This window comes from Pan paniscus, chromosome 16 (genome assembly GCF_029289425.2).
Source record: "Pan paniscus chromosome 16, NHGRI_mPanPan1-v2.0_pri, whole genome shotgun sequence".
NCBI lineage: Eukaryota > Metazoa > Chordata > Mammalia > Primates > Hominidae > Pan > Pan paniscus.
Window position 1 is genome coordinate 29,474,367 of NC_073265.2, and position 16,952 is coordinate 29,491,318.

At 55.6% G+C, this 16,952-nt stretch overlaps 1 protein-coding gene and 1 long non-coding RNA gene across 10 annotated transcripts in view; one reads left to right on the forward strand and one right to left on the reverse strand.

Moving 5' to 3' along the window:
• The window catches only part of PAK6 (p21 (RAC1) activated kinase 6), a 38,440-nt gene that overhangs the window by 1,317 nt on the left and 20,171 nt on the right, over nucleotides 1–16,952 (forward strand). For all 9 annotated transcript variants that reach the window (XR_008621058.3, XM_055098268.2, XM_055098270.2 and 6 more), the window contains exons 2-3: nucleotides 263–345; nucleotides 12,840–12,951. The gene's annotated coding sequence lies outside the window, so the exon portion shown is untranslated. The remainder of the gene's footprint in view (nucleotides 1–262; nucleotides 346–12,839; nucleotides 12,952–16,952) is intronic.
• PAK6-AS1 (PAK6 antisense RNA 1) lies at nucleotides 10,381–12,769 on the reverse strand. The gene is made up of 2 exons (XR_004666474.3): nucleotides 12,320–12,769; nucleotides 10,381–12,201 (listed from the first exon to the last, which is right to left on the reverse strand). It is a non-coding gene; the product is annotated as a PAK6 antisense RNA 1 (long non-coding RNA).

Sequence of the window (16,952 nt, forward strand, 5' to 3'; positions counted from 1 at the left end):
CCCAGCGGGTGCCACCCTCAAGCCCCTGGTCCCCACAGGGCATGCCCCAGTGTGTGTCAGGAGGAGGGGGGAGGTCCCTTCTCCCCCACACAGCTGGCAGCTTTGCGGGCACCAGTGAGTAAGCTGCCAGAGGGAGGGAGGCTGTGTGCCCACAGTGGCAGGACAACACCAACCAGGAGCCTTCAAGAGAAGAGGCTGGGTGAGAAAAGCACTGAGGTTTTCTTTTCCTTTTTTTTTTTTTTTTTTTCTATTTTGCCTGAAGGGAGTGCTGCTTCCTGGGCTAGAGACAAGCACCAGCCTGCAGTGGAGAACGCAGGGCCCTGCTGCCCAGAAGGAGCAGCCACGGTAAGGTCCCCACTGCCGCCGCGTGTTCCGGATTCCTGGGCTAGGGACGGGGGTGCCACGGTGTCCAGGCTGCCTCCCACCTGGGACAGGGAGGCTAACTCCACAGCTGTGGGTTCCTGGGTCAAGGGGCTCCACTCCCCACCCAGCCTGCCACCTTCTTTCCAGATTGCTTGTGAAACAGTCCAATCCCAGCTGGACCCTGGCTTCCTAGCTAGAGGGAGAGGTGCTTGTTTCTGCTCTTCCTGCCCCAGCTGGGCCAAGCCAGTGCCACCAGGACACCCCTATCCAAGGCCCCTCTCACTTTACCACCTCTGGGACATTTCCCTTGTGTATTCATTCCACAAATATTTAGGGAGCACTGCTGGGTCCCAGGCTCCAAGTCACACCCTTTGGCTGGGTTTGACCTGGCACAGATTCTGACTCTGAAACTCAGCATCAGGGCAGGTTCAGGGAGCTGCCTGGCCAAGCACGGTCACTCCTCACAGGCCTTGGTCTCCCCACCCCTGCTGCAGGGTGGATGACCTGGTCAGCTTTGGGGACATCGGGCCCAGTGAGCTCGGGTTTATAAAGCACTGGGCCCCACCGGGAAGCAAGGCTAACATCCTGCGGTCTCCAGTTATCCTTTCCCTGGCATTGTACACCAAGAGGTTTGTGCCGTTCTGCTTGGGGTCTTCCTGAGGCTGGTTCTGGTGGGAACTGGGCTGCAGGAGGAGAGGATGAGCTTAGGAGCCGTGTGGCCCCCAGGCCTGGTGGGCCTGGGACTCAGCCCCACGGGAGCTCATCTAGCTGGGGTTGAGGCCTTTGGGGCAAGCAAGGAGTCCCCTCTGCAGGCAGGCTTCCCTGGCGGTTGTCCTGGCCCAGGCTTGGAGGTGGCACCTGGGAGCCCTAGTGACAGAGCGCCTGGTCAGGGAAGGGTCGGCACCAGAGGCAAGCCCTTCTGGGAGCAGCTGATTTGGATGGAAGCTCTGTGCACCTGAGAGGGGGAGTGTGGGGACTGCACGGCCTGTCCAGTGCCCCGAGGACAAACTGATGCTTTGTGAGTGCTCTGGGCCCTCCCGGACTTGCCAGACACAGGGAGGGTGCAGTGGGTGGGGTCTCCAGCCAAGGAAAGCCCGCTCTGTGCACAACTCCTAAGGATGACCAAAAAGTCCCCTGCCCTGGAGGAGCACATGTGCTCAGAGTCAGGAGGAACCCATAAGTGTCTCTCATGCCAGTGAATTCCCACACCTGGCTCCTGGATGAGGAGAATGACCCAGCTGTGGGGGTATCTCATGCTGCCTCACAAAAGGTGACTCTGTGCCTAGGAGTCTTCCATGCATGCAGAGCTGAGCAGGGGCTGCTGCCCAGTTGGGGTCAGAGGGGCGGAGGCTGTCGAGCACTAGGTAGACAGCAGGCCAGCAGCGGGCAGCAGGTTGGGCCAGGAGGGAGCAGAGAGTAGGGGCCAGGGCAGGCTGAGCAGGAAAGGAAAAGGCTGCCTGGGGTCCTGAGGGCTCAGGGAGGACTCCAGACAGCTGGCCTTCTTATGCCAGCCCGCTTCTGTGGGAGAGGCCCTCTGCATAGGTGACTGGGCAGGGAAGAGGCTAAGACACTGAAAGATTGAATTCCTCACCCAAATGGCCCAGAGATGCCCACCGCACACAGTGTCCTGGGTGCAGAAGGCAGGAAGGACTCATGGGAGGCTGTCCTGTGGACTGAAGCAGAAAGTCCTTCCCGTAAGATGCGCTCGTCGCCCTGAGCAGGAAGGCCCAGGCTGCGGAAGCAGTGCCTGAGACCTGAGCAGCAGGAAGGATACCAGTAAAGCTCATCAGGAGGCATCTGGCCGCCTGCACCTACCGGGCCTCAAGGAGAGAGCTTATTTCTGGGAGCCTCCTTGGTAGAAAGAGGTGGACTAGCCAGCAGGTTGGGGAGGAGCATTGCAAATGGAAGCTTCTGAGGGCAGAATGAGTTCTGAACTTGCTGAAGCCAAGGCTGGCCCTCCTGCCCAGGGCGAGCAGTCTGCCTGGGCCTGGGAAGTTGTCCCCTTCTGAGGAGGTGCCCTCCACCCCACCAGAGCTCAGCCCTAGGGCCCAGGAAGGGCTAAGGCGAGAAGAGTGAGATGTGAGATAAAGGGGACCGTGTCTCTTCCTGGCAGGGTGTGGGGTCCAGGCAGCACCTTGTTCTGGCGCACAGGCTGCCAAGCAGATGACAGCCATGGCCTGACTACTAGGTGCAAGCACTGGTGGCAGGAAGAGGGGGTGGACAAAGCAGGACAGAGCTCTTGCCCTGGGGATGCTCATAGCCCTGCAGCAGAGCAGTGGAAAGGAAAGCTGAGCTGAGCGTGGGGCCAACCGCGCCAGAAACAAGCGGAGCCACAAAGCCACCATCAGCCCCCGGGTGGCTTCGTCCTTTTGCCCACTCTGGGTCCGACTCATCGCTGAAGTTGGCAGCCATGACCCATCCAGCCCAGATAATTTATAAATTTACACCGATACTGGGCAACGGTTCTTAACATAGAACTTTATAAAGATGGACAAAAAAGATAAGTTGAGAATGACAAACAAAGGAAGAAGCAGCTTCTATCTGCAGTTGCAGGAGGAGGTGAAGGCTCGGGGAGATAGACCAGGGCGGGAAGAGGGAGGATGGTGGTTGGTTAACATGAAGTCAGCAGCATGAGCCTCAGGCCCGGTGCTGCCTCTTCCTGGTGACTCGGGCAAGTTACTTCATGTCTCTGGGTCTCAATTTCCTCTCCTGTCCAACAGAGATAATTATAGTACCTATGAGTTAGGGTTGTTGAGAGGATTAAATAAGATAATAAGTGAATGCTCTGAATGGCATGACTGGCACATACGTACATGTTCAGCAAGAGATAACTATTATCACCGTGATGATAACTGGTGTCAGAGGAACAAAGTGCCAGGAGAGACCATACCTTGTTCAGGGGAATCAGGAAAGGCTTCACGGAGGAGGTGACTTTGAAAGAACCCACCTCTGAGGAGAAACAAAAGCTCTCAGAATGCCCAGGAAAGCTGGGAAGAAACAATAATGCCAGGTCTATTTTTTTCCCAAATAGCATATTGTTTGTCCACTGAGGCTTTCTAAGGAATAACTTGAGACTCCTCTTTCTGGGGTCTAGACTTGGAGGTCTTGAGGACTTGAAGTGGGCTGCCCCTAGTGAAGGGATCGAGAGCCGGGCTGTGGCCCTGGCCCTACTCCTTTTGGGGACTGGAAGCTTTTTTCACATGCTGGTCCTAACTGCATGAGGAACTGTGTTCTGCTGAGCCCCATCTAAAGCATACACTTGGTGATGTGGCAGGCAGAGGGGCCAGACGGGGCCACGGCAGGCTCCTGGATCACTCTGGCAAGTAGCTTAGAAATGCCTAGTAATCGTGGGCAAGGTGCAGTGGCTCACGCCTGTAATCCCAGCACTTTGGGAGGCTGAGGTGGGCAGATCACAAGATCAAGAGATCGAGACCATCCTGGCCAACGTGGTGAACCCCGTCTCTACTAAAAAATACAAAAAATTAGCTGGACGTGGTGGCACGTGCCTGTAGTCCCAGCTACCTGGGAGGCTGAGGCAGGGGAATCGCTTGAACCCAGGAGGCGGAGGTTGTACTGAGCTGGGATCGTGCCACTGCACTCCAGCCTGGCCACAGAGCAAGACTCTGTCTCAAAAAAAAAAAAAAAAAAAGGCCAGTAATCGTGAGGTTCCATCTCAGAGACTTTTGTTTTCTCTTTTTTTCTTTTTATTTTTTTTTTGAGACAGAGTTTCGCTCTTGTTGCCCAGGCTGGAGTGCAGTGGCACCATCTTGGCTCTCTGCAACCTCCGCCTCCCTGGTTCAAGCGATTCTACTGCCTCAGCCTCCCAAGTAGGTGGGATTACAAGCACCCACCACCATGCCCGGCTGATTTTTGTATTTTTAGTAGAAACGGGGTTTCACTATGTTGGCCAGGCTAGTCTCGAACTCCTGACCTCAGGTGATCCGCCGACCTCAGCCTCCCAAAGTGCTGGGATTACAGATGTGAGCCACCACACCCAGCCTGCTTTTTCTACAAAGGATTATCTGTTCTATGAATTTAGGAAAGGTAATCCTAAAGCTTATTCACCTAAGAAAAACAAGGCAACCCCAGAGCATGACAGGCTTTCTTGGGCTGGGGGAACTCACATGTGAAAAAACAGGTTCCCTCATAACTACATGAGAGGCCACAACTGCTTTGGCCCCAGCAAAGGGACACCTCTGCTGGCCAGCATTTCCTACAAAACCTCATCACGACACATCAGGCAGGGCAGAGACCCAAGTATTCACATAGGGCCAGTGATGACTTTTTTTGCACACCTGTGGATTCTCCGTGGCAACCTATTCCCCAAAAGTGCTGCCTCGGTCAGCCAATCCCAGTGTCTCTCTGCCTAGGCAACAATCTCTTGTGCTCTTGTCTGCCCACAGCCTCCATGCACTCAGCTCCTTGGGCCTCTTGCTAAGGGGCTGGAAGCAGAGCTGTGTCCTTCAGGCTGTCAAGGACCTGGTGAGGGATCCTCTGGGTGTCCAGGGAAGCAGTTTCAGAAAGCTCAGTTCAACTGGTGCTGTATTTTGATCTCTGATCCCAGTGCAGCGGGGACCAGCCTACTCAACTCAGTGCAGATAGCAACAAACCAGTCACCTTGCCCAAGACCTCCTGCTGCCTGCCTGCCTGCCTGCCTGGTGACCAGGACTCCTAAAGGCTGCAGCAGCAGCAGCAGAGTTAAAACTTTAAAACTGGGAGGACTGGTTCTGTGGCTCAGCTTCCTGGCCTGGAGAGGCTCTAGCCTCCATTTTCTTTCTTTCAGCTTATGGAATTGTGCAAGAAAGCACAGAGGGTGGAGGGAGCGAGGGGACCAGTTATGCCACAGCCTCCTGCACCACCAGAGCACAGTCTCAGGTCAGCAAAGAGGAGCTCTGAGGAGGAAAAGGCTGCCCCAAGAAAGAGCTGGCCATCTCAGATTGCTGTAGCACATTCAAGCCAAAGGGAGTCCCCGGAGGATGTTTCGTCCAGCCCCCATAGTTTTAGAGCGGGAAACAGAGGTCCAGAGAAGGAAAGTGGGTCCTGAGGCCACACAGCTAACTAATGGCAGAGTCAGTTTCCAGCCCAGGGATCCCCAACTGCCTGCCCAGCACTCTTGCTACCCAGGCTGAACCCCCACCCGCGTGCTACCAAGGGGCCCATGCAGGAGCAGGCAGCAGCCACTGGGTAACTTGATGGCTTGGGAGAGGCGGCCTGGCCTGACACATTGGGAGGCTGGGCAGGTCCCCCCCTTGCTCCTATTGTGCTATTTGGGTGCCTCCTGCCATCCCCCTGCATTCTGCTAGACCTGAAACCACAGCCCAGCCCACGCTTGTCAGTCAAGTGCTTCCCGAGGATAAACTTTGCACACAGCACCCAGGCCACTCTTGGGGACCCGGCCACTCTCTGTTGAAGAGATCTAACTAATTTATAAATTGATTGATTGAAGTTCTTTTTGTCCCAGGTAACTTCATGTCTTAGGCCAAAGAAGGGAGTCATGATGAGTGCCAGAGATGAAACGGAGATTCTGGGGCAAAGGGTAGGGGAGGCACCTGGGAGGCCCTGTTCTTCAGGTGATCTTCTCACTAGTGTAGACTTTTGACCCCAGGCAGACATTTACAGGTCCAATAGCCACCATCAGAGGTCAGTTCCCAGAAGCAGGAGGCCTGTCACTTGTCACCAGTCACCAGGCCCAAGCTAGACAAGAAGACTTTTTCTATTCCACTAGAGTGGATCTTGCTGATGATGTGTCTGGGATCCAGAAAGGTGGGGAGAAGTAGAGGTCTCAGCTCCTGGGGAGGGATGGAGCCAGCCCCGGGGGAAGAATGCAAGGCCGCCAGTGAGCAGGCATTCAGGGCTCCTGTCGAGGAGAGGGTGGTCAGGACAGGAGGAGGGGCTGCCTCATGGATGATGAGGTCCATCATCCTAGCAGAGGCTGTTGTACCAGCCACTGACGAGGGTGTGGCAGTGGTGTTACCAGAACCCTGCTATGTCAGCGTTCAAATAAATGTCCCAGCAGGCCAACCACCCCTGCAGCAGTCAAGGGGTTCTGTCCGGTGTGTGCCAGAATGCTAGGGAAGAGAGGACCCTGAGAAGGATGGCAGCATGGCACAGACACGCCATGTGGCAGTTAGACAGGTCATGCCTTCTGACCCAGGGCACATGCAGAGGTCCACAGACTCTGAGGCCAGCTAGTTAGTGTTCCCAGGGGGCTGCGGAGCCCAGAGGCTGTGAGTTTTGTGCATCTGGAGCTAAGGTGTTCTGCCCAAAGTGTTGGAGGTGGGCCTCAGGCAACAAATACCCTGCTTCCTCACACCCCCTTTTCTTCCTTGGAGCTTGGGCCTGGGCCCTCACCTAGTCAGGCACAGGCCTCCACTCCCCCACACTCACCTGTCCTTCCTGAAAGTCAGCCACTGGGCTCCACGCAGGGGTGTCACAGTCAGAGCCCTGCTCCAGCCTCAGACCTGGGGCAGTCACTGGAAGCTCAGAAGAGAGAAGACAAGACAATGAAAGTTTCCCATTCAAGGAGGCATCCAGCTGTTAGTTCTGCCAGCAAAAATGCCAGCCAGAGAGCTAAACTGCCAGCAAAAGATATTTGGATGGAACTTTGGAGGCCATTAAGAGCAGGCACTGCAAAGCAATTGTAGCGAAAAGATATTAAATGAATCCATCATGTCTCTAAAATGAGTGTCCTTACCACAGATCTGGCTCTTGCTGTTCCCCAGCCCTTCCCAGGGTAGCCCAGGATGCACCTGGGACGGGCGCCGCAGCCTGCAATGGTCCCTGCATCTGAGGAGCTCCTCCCAGGCCACCAGGCTCCTTGGGACTGTCAAGCAGGTTTAGCCCCCAGTGTCAGCTTGTGTTTGGGGAGGATGGTTTTATATATTCTCGTTGGCACAGGAAGCCTAGTACAGATGCAGAACCTGAGGGAAAGGCAGGCAGAGAGAGAGAGGCTCGAGGTTCTGCTGAGGCCCAGGGTATCAGCAGGACACATCTGTCCAGCAGCCGGGTGGGGACCCATGGACTTTTCCAAAACACCTAACCAGGCCCTAGACAGTGCTACCCCCTGGCGCTGGGCTCTTTCCGGAACCCGGGGTGAACAGACCTGTTGGGTTGATTTAGTAGCAAGTGGTAGCCTTGTTTTCTAGACGAATCCTGGGATTCTACTCCATGGCACATCAAACCAAGCTCCAGTGTGCATGCCCAGGGTCGGGGAGGGGAGCTTTCTCCCTGGTCCCTTCTGCAGCTGTGAGGGCTGAGGGTTAAGAACCTCTCACCCCGTTTGGGGGTGCTGCTCCTCCATAGCCCTGTACCCCAATGCTCTAGACTTCATTATTCCACCACCTTCCCCAGGGAGGGAGGTACTCTTTCCATTACACGCATCAGGAAACTGAGGCCAGAGACATGCTGTAAGTCTTGCGAGGCAAGAGGGCTCCCGTCCGCAGGACTCCATGGCTCTGCAGCTAGACTCCGTCAACTTCCCTCCTGCCTGGGGACCCCAAGGGCCTGGCAGTGTCAGCTCCCTCGGCTCACACTTCCAGATGCTCGGAGGTTCAGAGGTTTGCACCTCCCTCTTGGTCCCATCAGCAGAGAGAGATGGGTGGTCCCATCAGGGTGAGGAGCAGGAAGAAGCAGGTGCTGGACAGCCTGGAGGAGAGGGGGAGGAAGGGATTTTCTCCCAAGAGTGCCTCTCTCCCAGGCTTCGGGCTCCAGGGTGAGTGGGCAGCGACCCCTCTAGGAGCCCCAGCTCCGCAGGGCTCCTCCTGCCAAGCATCCAGCACACATGCCCCCACCTCCCCGGCAGGTCCTGCTTGAGGGCCTGAGGCGACTGGGCCATCTGGGTCTGTGAAGGGCAGATGTGGGATGCAGGAACTTCAGGCAGGGTGCTGGCTTGTGGCCAGGAAAGCCTAGCACCTGATTCCTAGCAGGGAACTCAGTGACAGAGTGGGGGAACCTGAGGACCCCTCTGCCCCTCACACCCAGTGCCATGTGGGGGTCCTCAAGTGTTACACAGAAATAGGAAGGGACGGTCCTACTACCCCCGCCCCCAGCCCTCTTGTGTCTCATGTGACAGCCTGCCTGGGCAGTGATTTTTTTTAAATACCAATGCCTTATATTAAGGTCTGAGTTGGTCTCTCCCCACTGCCTGTTCAAACATTCCATGGCACCAGCAGCCTCTAAGCAGCAGAGTTGAGAGAACCAGCTTTGGGGTCGGATACACTTCCGTTCAAATTCCAGCTCCTCCACTCAGTAACTGGCTTACTTAGTCTTTCTGGACTGGATAACAAAATACTATGGACTGGTGGCTTATAAACAACAGAAATTTATTTCTCACAGTTCTGGAAGCTGAGAAGCCCAAGAGCAAGGTGCTGGCAGATCCGGTGTCTGGTGAGGGCCTGCTTCCAGGTTCAGAGCTGGCTGTCTTTTTGCTATAACCTCACATGATGGAAAGGGCCAGGGATCTCTCTGGGGGCCTCTTTCATAAAGGCATGAATCCCATTCATGAGGGCTCTGCTTTCGTGACTTAATCACCTGCCAACAACCCCGCCTCCTAATACCCTCATATTAGTGATTAGGTTTCAACAGATGAATCTTGGGGGACATAGGTTTCAACAGATGAATCTTGGGGGGACACAAACATTCAGTCTATAGCAGTAATTATGGGACCTTCATCTGTTCTTTAACCACTCCGAGCCTCAGTTTCCTCATTTGTAAAATGCGAATAATAATTGTACAGGACTTCCATCCCGGGGTTCTTGTGAAGACTAAGGGAGGTAGCACAGGTACATAGCTTTGTACGGGGCCTGGCCCACGGGAAGCATGCCATCATTGGCAGCCATTACTATTTCTATTATTAGGGGAGGGCTGAGTCGCCCAGAGGAAGGAGTCTGAACGGAGTAAAAGAGCTTGTTAGTCGCCTTCCTCATCCCCAGAAAACTTTTCAAGTCATGGAGCAGAAAGATGCAGAGAACGGATAATGTGTTTGTCTTTCTAAACCACAAGCTGATCCCTATCTTTCCTCTTTGGCCCTAGCCCGAGCACTCAGCCCTGGCTGTTGGCACTCAGATGTTACAACAGGCCCCGACAGCCACAGGCTGAGGGATAACCGGGAAGTGCCTGCCCCACCCGATGTGCCCACCTTGCTGCCCTCCCAGACCATACTGGCCTGCCAATGCCTCTGAGATGGCACCACTCCAAGAGCCATGTCCCCCTGTGAAATGTCTGTTTTGGGTGTCTCCTCCAGAGATCCTACCCAATTTGTAGAATGGGAGTGCCTGGACAATTCCTTCAACCAGAAGGTCTGTGCCAGCAGCCAAGGCTCCTCAAAGGAGGATGTGCCTGGAGCCCCCTGTGCTCAGCACGGCAACCTGGGAACAAGGCCAGAGGGTGGCACATGGATGCTGCAGGAGACACTGTCCCCAGACTGCTCCTGACACTTCCTGTGCTGTTGTCCTCCTGGGCAGGGCTGAGCTGGGCACGGATCAGAGGAGAATAGAGAAGGGGGAGAGTCACACACAGGAATTAATCACTCAGGACCTACCCTGAATGGATGATTCAGTGTGTGTATCCCCAGCTGTCTCAATGTGTGGGGAGGGGGGTGGCAACGGGGCGGATCGTGCAACCCGGTGCAGCTGAACCTCATGTAGACGAGACTGGAAGTGCAGAAAACTGGTGTTGTGATGGACCTGAGGGATTCCCTAGTCTAGTCTTGTATCCAGTTCTCTGGCCTACCCAACTGACGGTTATTCTTGAATACCTCCAGTGATGGGGGACTCATTACCTCCTTGGTCAGTCTAACTTGACCCTCTGCCTCTCTCAAGGCCCCAAACCCACTGTAGCTCCCAAGGGGTGGGAGGAACCCAGGGTTTCCTAGAGTTATTCTCTATAGGGTGAGGATGGGACTTGGCTAGTCGCCATTCTAGGGTACCTAAGCCTGGATTCAAACCAAATTGAATACCAGTTCATTTCTGGTAATAATCTAACATTCATACTTTATTGTAGTTCTGTTCAAAAGTACTGCTTGGAGCTGTGATTTGGGTATATAAGGCATTTGTAGTCAAAGAAAATAATTCACATGTGCATTCATGAATCAGTAAAAATAATTTAGGGTGTCGATTCTAGGCTAGACAATATAATGCTTTCATTCTAGCTTTGGTTCATGGTTCATTTCAAATCCTCAGCAACCAATCTCTGCCACCTCCACGCAGCACATTCTGCTTCTGCAGCCAGCATTCGACCAGTGTACCCATGTCCTTGGGTAACGAATCTGTGGGGGGAGCCATTCTGGTATCACCTGGTCCCCCTCCCACTGCCCCCTCATCCGAGGCCTAGCAGTCAGCTTCCTGGGTGACCACAGGAGGTCAGAGTTTGTCTAAGCGGGTCAGGCCTACAGTATTGTCCAGTCAGAGGAAAGAGAAAGAATCCGCGTGGGAAAGACACAAAGAGGAGGAGGAGGAGACGACAGAGTAAGGGGAGGAGAACAGAAACTAAATATAAATATGTGTTGGGGATGTTGGGGATGGCAGCAGGGTATGGTTAGCTGGCTGGCTCCCACACCACTGTCCCACAGCACAGAGGGCCAGCATCTGCACCTGGCACCATGCTTTCCCTAGGAAAGCCGAGGGCATTGGGCTTGTGGTGCAGCCACACAGGGTACAGACCTGTTTGGGACTGGCAGGTTCCCACGGGTTGCCTGAGCTCTATTAGGTGGGCGCCTTAGAGTAAATTGTGTGAAACCAATACAGCCTATAATGCAAAAGATTGAGCCGTGAGTAGATTGATGCGTCTAAAGAATCAGTGAACAAAAATAAGTGGCCATAGTGACCTCAGTTAATCATTGAAGTCTGAGGTGCCCAACAATGATTTTTTAAATCCCTGCACCGTCCTTGGTCCCCGCTCTGTGACACTGGCAGTCACCCAGCCACCACTTGACGGCAGCCATTTGGAGTCCACATGTACTGAGTTTCCAAGCCAGAACTTCCTCAGCACTCAGCCAGCACACAGCCTTTCTCTGGGGGCCCAAGACAAGGAGAGCAAAGGTCTTCTCACTTCTTTATCTGGGGAAGAGATGAGTGATTCCTGTCCCTTCCCCTAGTATAGAAAACACCCTGTACCCCAAAAGAAACATGGCACAGAGGCAGCCAGGAGTGAGCCCCTTGGAATGGCCATTCTGATCTTAGGCAGGGACTGCTGAGGACAAGCAGAGGATGCCGACTCTGGGACAAAATCACAGGCGGAGGGGCTCCGAAACAGGCCCTAGCCGCTCTGGGGGTGCGGGTCTCCTGCCCTAGGACTCTCAGGCTAGAAAGTCCTCAGGACTCAGGACTGCGCAAGGGCTGACAAGGGAACTGGAATCCCTTAAATCCCGCTTTCCTGCCTGCGCAAGGGGCTACCCCAGCACAGTCTTGGGGCCCTGTCCACATGGGACAGATCATCCAAGGTGACAGGTTTTCCGACTCCCGCGTGGGCTCTCCAGGATGTGTGGGTGGGCACACGCGGCCCGCTCAGGTCCGGGAGAGTCGGCCCGCGGCTCTGGAGCGTGCATCTGCGATGCCAGTGAACGAGGTGATTACACACAGCCGGCGCTCAGCTGGTTCTCCAGGTCGGGTCTCCGCGAGGCGGCCACTGGGCCGTGGAGCCGCAGGCAGGTCCCCGCGGCTGTGGCCAGGCCAGGGCCCGGAGGCGAAGGGCGGGCGGGAACTGGGGCCAAGCAGGTGGAGAGAAAGAGTTGAGCAGCACGGCGCCCCTCGGGCAGAGGGGCTCCTGGCCAAGGCCCCAGCGACACTTGGCAACTTCTCCCGCGCTCTGGGTTCGCCGCCGCGTCCTACCTGAGGCCACACCCTGAAATCAAAATCGCGGTCAGGTGAAGCCGGCGCTGCACCAACGTGTAAGCGCGGCCCCTCCTCGGCATTCTCGCGCCGAGGTCCCTCCCGCGGAGGGCGGGCCCGGCTCCTACGACCTCTTCGAGCGTTCCTGGGCTTCCCGCTCCGCAGGTGGGTTCCCCGGCTGCCCCGGAGGGTCGCGGCGAGAGGACGGGCCTCCCAACACGCGCAGCCCCCTTCCTGGGTGCCCATGCCCCGAAGTTCGGGACCAGCCGGCGCCAGGCGAGGGGCCTTGGGCGCAGGCATCTGGAGCTCCGCGCCCCTGGAGCGGGACCTCCCTCCGCGGGCGCCCGCCCGGCGCGGGGCATTCGCGTCCCCGAGAGGGCGCAGCAGTGGGGCCTGCGAGCTGGGGCCGGGTGGCCGCGCCGGGTCGGAGTGTGGCTGGAGAGGGGCCGCCCCGGAAGCGGTGCTGCGCCCAACGTCCCCTTCTCCCCGTAAGCCCCGCAAGGAGCCTGCCGCCTCTTGCACCTGAGCCAGGAGTTCAGTCGGGAGGCGGGCGCGGGGCGGTTCCCAGCGCCTGGACGCCAGCCAGTCGCAACACCCGCGGGAACACTTGCTACATTTGCCATAATGCATTTCTGATCTGTTTCCGCGCAGGCCTGCGGAGGACTGGCCCAGCAAGGTCCCAGGTCTTCCCTCTCCTCAGCGCCTAAGAGAGAGGCCCAGTGCGGGTGAGGAGTCGCGAGGAAGAGGCGGAAGGCGCCGGAAGGTGAGTGAGCGAGCGGCCCCCGGCCCTAGAGCCTTCTGCACCCATTTTGAAGAGCAGGCAGGGAGGGACAGTGGGCAGGCAGGTGGCCCTCCTGGGCTGGCTCCTTCCTGGTACTGCTAGGCAGCGGAGGTGGTCCCTTCCAGGTGCCGTCTCTCGATCCTTAGTGGGTGCATGTTAAGTCACTTACACCACTTTGCCCCATGGCCCCACGGTAGGCTGGTAGACGTCAAGACCTCAGATGGCCCGCCCTGCCCCCGGGCCCATCTTCAGGTCTGATGCCTGTCCTGGGTGAGGGTGTCACCGCGGCAGAGTGCAGGGAATTCATGCCGGGGAAGAGGTTCCCAAACAGGAAGGGTGGTGGCAGGCCCAGTGGCTGTGCAGGGCAGGGTGCGAGGCAGCCGTGGGAGACTCCTGCAGGAGTTACAGGTGAAGCTGCCGCTCCACACATCCCAGCCCACCGCTCATTCCCCAGATCTCCAGACCTGCTCAGGTGGCATCCGATCTGGAGTGTAGGTGCTGCTGGGAGCACTGGAGGCTAAGCCATGAAGAGCTCCCAGGGTGTAGGTTGCGTTTTCTGTATCTTGCCCCATTCTGGTGGTTTTTTGGGGGCTTTTCTGACTTGTTTTTCTGGGTGAAGGGGGCCGAGCAGGTCTGTGTCCATGCTCGTTTTTGGTGGCCGGTGTGGCATAGGTTGCCACACTGGATAAGAAAACGCCTGGTTCCATGCAAGGTGAGGTTCAGCCTGCAATGCCATGAATTCTCCTCCATAGTATATAGGACAGTGGCCGAAGACACATTTGGAACCGAAGAGAGTGGGGTTTGAATCCATCCAGACTTTGCCTTTGACTCCTTAGACAAGTTGCTTCACTTCTCTACAAACTTATAAATGGCCTCATCTGTAAAATGGGAAAGCGAATGCCTTCCTCCTCATAAGGCGGTTGTGGGGAGTAACTGCCTCATCAGCCTCCAGCTGTTATGTTGGGAAGGGCTAAGCCACTCCAAGTTCTCCCATCCTGGAGAGCTTTGAGGGCAGTCTGGCTGTTTGGCAAGCTATTGTCAGAGGGTATTAGAGCAAAGCAATAGGAATAAAGTAAAGGTAGGGGTCCTTGGAGGGCGAGTAGTGAGAGACCCTAATTCAGGGTCTCTGGACCTCGTGGTGACCCAGGGAAGGGGCCATTTCTGGAAGAGGATCTGGCTTGGGCATCAGAAACAGCAGCACCCCCTGCACATCACACATGTTCATGTGTTCATGGGTGACCCTGGAACCTCAACTGTTGCCTGGGACAGAGGGAGCCTCTGGCTTGAGCTTCCAGTCCCATCTCTGCTCTGCATAGCTGTGTGATCCAGGGCAGGTCATTTGACTTCTCTGGGCACTGGGCATTGTGGATGAGCCTGGAGTTTGGAGTCGGAGAGATCTGACTTTGAATCCCAGCTCCACACTTACTGTCTTGGACAATTACTTCTCTCTGAGCCTCAGTTTCTTCATCTGTAAAACAGAGCTCGCAGTAGCTGCAATTAGCCATTAGATGCACTAATAAAAAGCACCTAGCACAGTCTCTCCATGTGGTGGGCACTTTATAAGCATACCTTTCTTTTCTTGCCTCCTCCTTCTCTCTCCAGCTCCCTGCGTCTTTAAAATGGGCCCAGGAAAGCAGGTTCAGCCCAACTCACAGTGGTGTTGTGAGTGTAAAGTTGTGAGTGTTAAGGAGGTGAAATAGAGGTCTGGAAAGTTAAGAGCTGTAGAAAAAAAGGCAATCTTGTGATTAGGGATGCCAGAGGTTCCTTCTGCTTAGCATAGGGTTCCAATGCCAGAGGTTCCAATGCTTAGCATAGGGTCCTAGCTAGGCATTGAGGACCCTATGCTAAGGACTCAGACCTCTGTGTGCAGAGGCTGTTGAGAATCTAGGGTAGGCCCGGCGCGGTGGCTCACGCCTGTTGACACAAGTGACTGAACGAGCTGTATTATTGTATTCTTTTAAACAGCAGCCCATTATCTCTCCCCTGGGGATTCACTGGAGCCAGTGGTATGGGAATGGTGACAAAGGCAGAGAGCCCAAACATTTTGGCAGGTTGCATGTCATGCTGTCTGCCCTGGCCCATGCTGCATCTGTCTGGGTCCCTCAAGTGGGACAGCAGAGCCTCAGGGTCCTGCTCATCCTCCCAGGGCCTCTCCGCACTTCAGCACACTGACCCTGAGCAGGTTGTCTGAATCTTGTGGGCATCCACATGAGGGCCACAACCTGCGTCTAGGACCCTCCTCCCCCGCAGGTGACAGCTGAGCAGAAAAGCAGATGAAATTTCCTTCCCCCCGTGTATTTTGGGAGCCAGGATAGGGTGCTGGGGTGCCACCTCTCCTGACTCTCGAGTCACGTGAAGAGGAGCAGATGGCAGACTCGGACCCCAGTAGAGGCTGAGGTGAGACAGAGTTCGGCTCCACACAAGGATCAGCGAGGGGACAGAGGGGACAGAAGGCAGGGGCTGCAGGGGGAGCTTTTCATCGCTGAATGAGTTCTAGCAGAGTGCGGGCAGCCTCCTGTTGGGAATGCCAGAGGGACTGAACTTTGGGCCAAGGGGAAGGTCAGACCCCGTCAGGAGTCCCACAGATCCTGCATTACCATCTCTTCTGGCTGCAGAAGGTTGGCCTAGAGCAACACCTGTTTGGAAGAAGCAAACTAAACCACACAGGAGTGAGGATTTCCTCTCGTTTACCATGGTCCCCAGAGCCTGGAGTAGAGTAGGTCCATAATACTTTCTGAATAAAGGAATACTATAATTTCCCAGCTGGGCACGGTGGTATGCTCCTCTAGTCCTGACCACTCAAGTGACTGAGGTGGGAGGGTGGGTTGAGGCCAGACGTTCGAGGCTGCAGTAAGCTCTGATCGCGCCACTGCATTTCAGCCTGGGCGACTGAGTGAGACTCTGTCTCTAAAAAAAAAATTTTTTTTTTGAAACAAACTTCTGAAAGTAAAGTTTGAGAAAAATCCTTCTGGCCAATGAGAATATTCCAGTGAAAGGCTGTCTTCTGTTCGCGGTAATTCTCAGCCAAGGGGTCAGGTGAGGCCTGTCACCTGTCAGAATGTGTGTGGGATGACAGTTCCCAAAGGGGGTTACAAAGAGGTCAAGAAACCCTGCTGCAGGTCTCAGCACATCAGGGCCCAGCCCTGGAGGTGACAGGGTCCTCTGGAGGCCACTCTGACAGGTTGGTGATGGTAGTAGAGTGCTTTCCTAAGTTTTGTAGCACTCGGGGCTCACTTCTGTCTTGGGGCTGTGATTCTAGGATAGGCCCTTCCCCAAAGTGTCTTGGATGGGCCTGAGAATAACAGAGGGTGGTGGTAGGAGCAGATGGCCACTGCAGCCAAGTTCACATCAGGTCCTGGGTCAGACTCGTGTCTGCCCCTTCTTTGCCTCTCGGCTTGAATGAGTCACTTAGTCTCTCCTTCTCTGCATAATGGAGACAGTACTAGTGCTACCTCACAGGCTTGTGGTGAGGAGATCACATGTGTGAAATGCTCAGCCCAGAGCCTGCTGCTTACGTCTTATGCTAGGCTCTTCCTGAGTGACGACCGTGAGAAATATCCAAAGCTCCTCCGTGAGCAGGAACAGATGCTCCCCCTCACTGTGCCTGGAGAAGCTGGCAGAGGTGAATTAATCCATCCCTTGTCATCTACAAAAATGTCGAGGCCTACGTAAGGCGAGTAGGCCAAGGTCACAAGCCGGGACTTAGGAATACCAAGTCCAAGGTCCATGCTGAGCCAGCACTCGGCCTTGTGGCCCAGGACTTGAGCCCTGATAAGCAGACCCTGAGCCTCACTGTGAGAAAGCCTGGGCATGCCACCCCCCCTCTCACTCCCTGGCACCTTGAGCAACCCAGGAGCTGGCCCACTAGGCAGCAGCCTCCTCTCTTCCCAGTCGCCCGGAAATGGCAGGGAATTCCACCAGCTTCATTTCTAACAGCTTCCCAGCAATCCCAGCGCTTACACAGCCAGCCCAATGCTGACCCC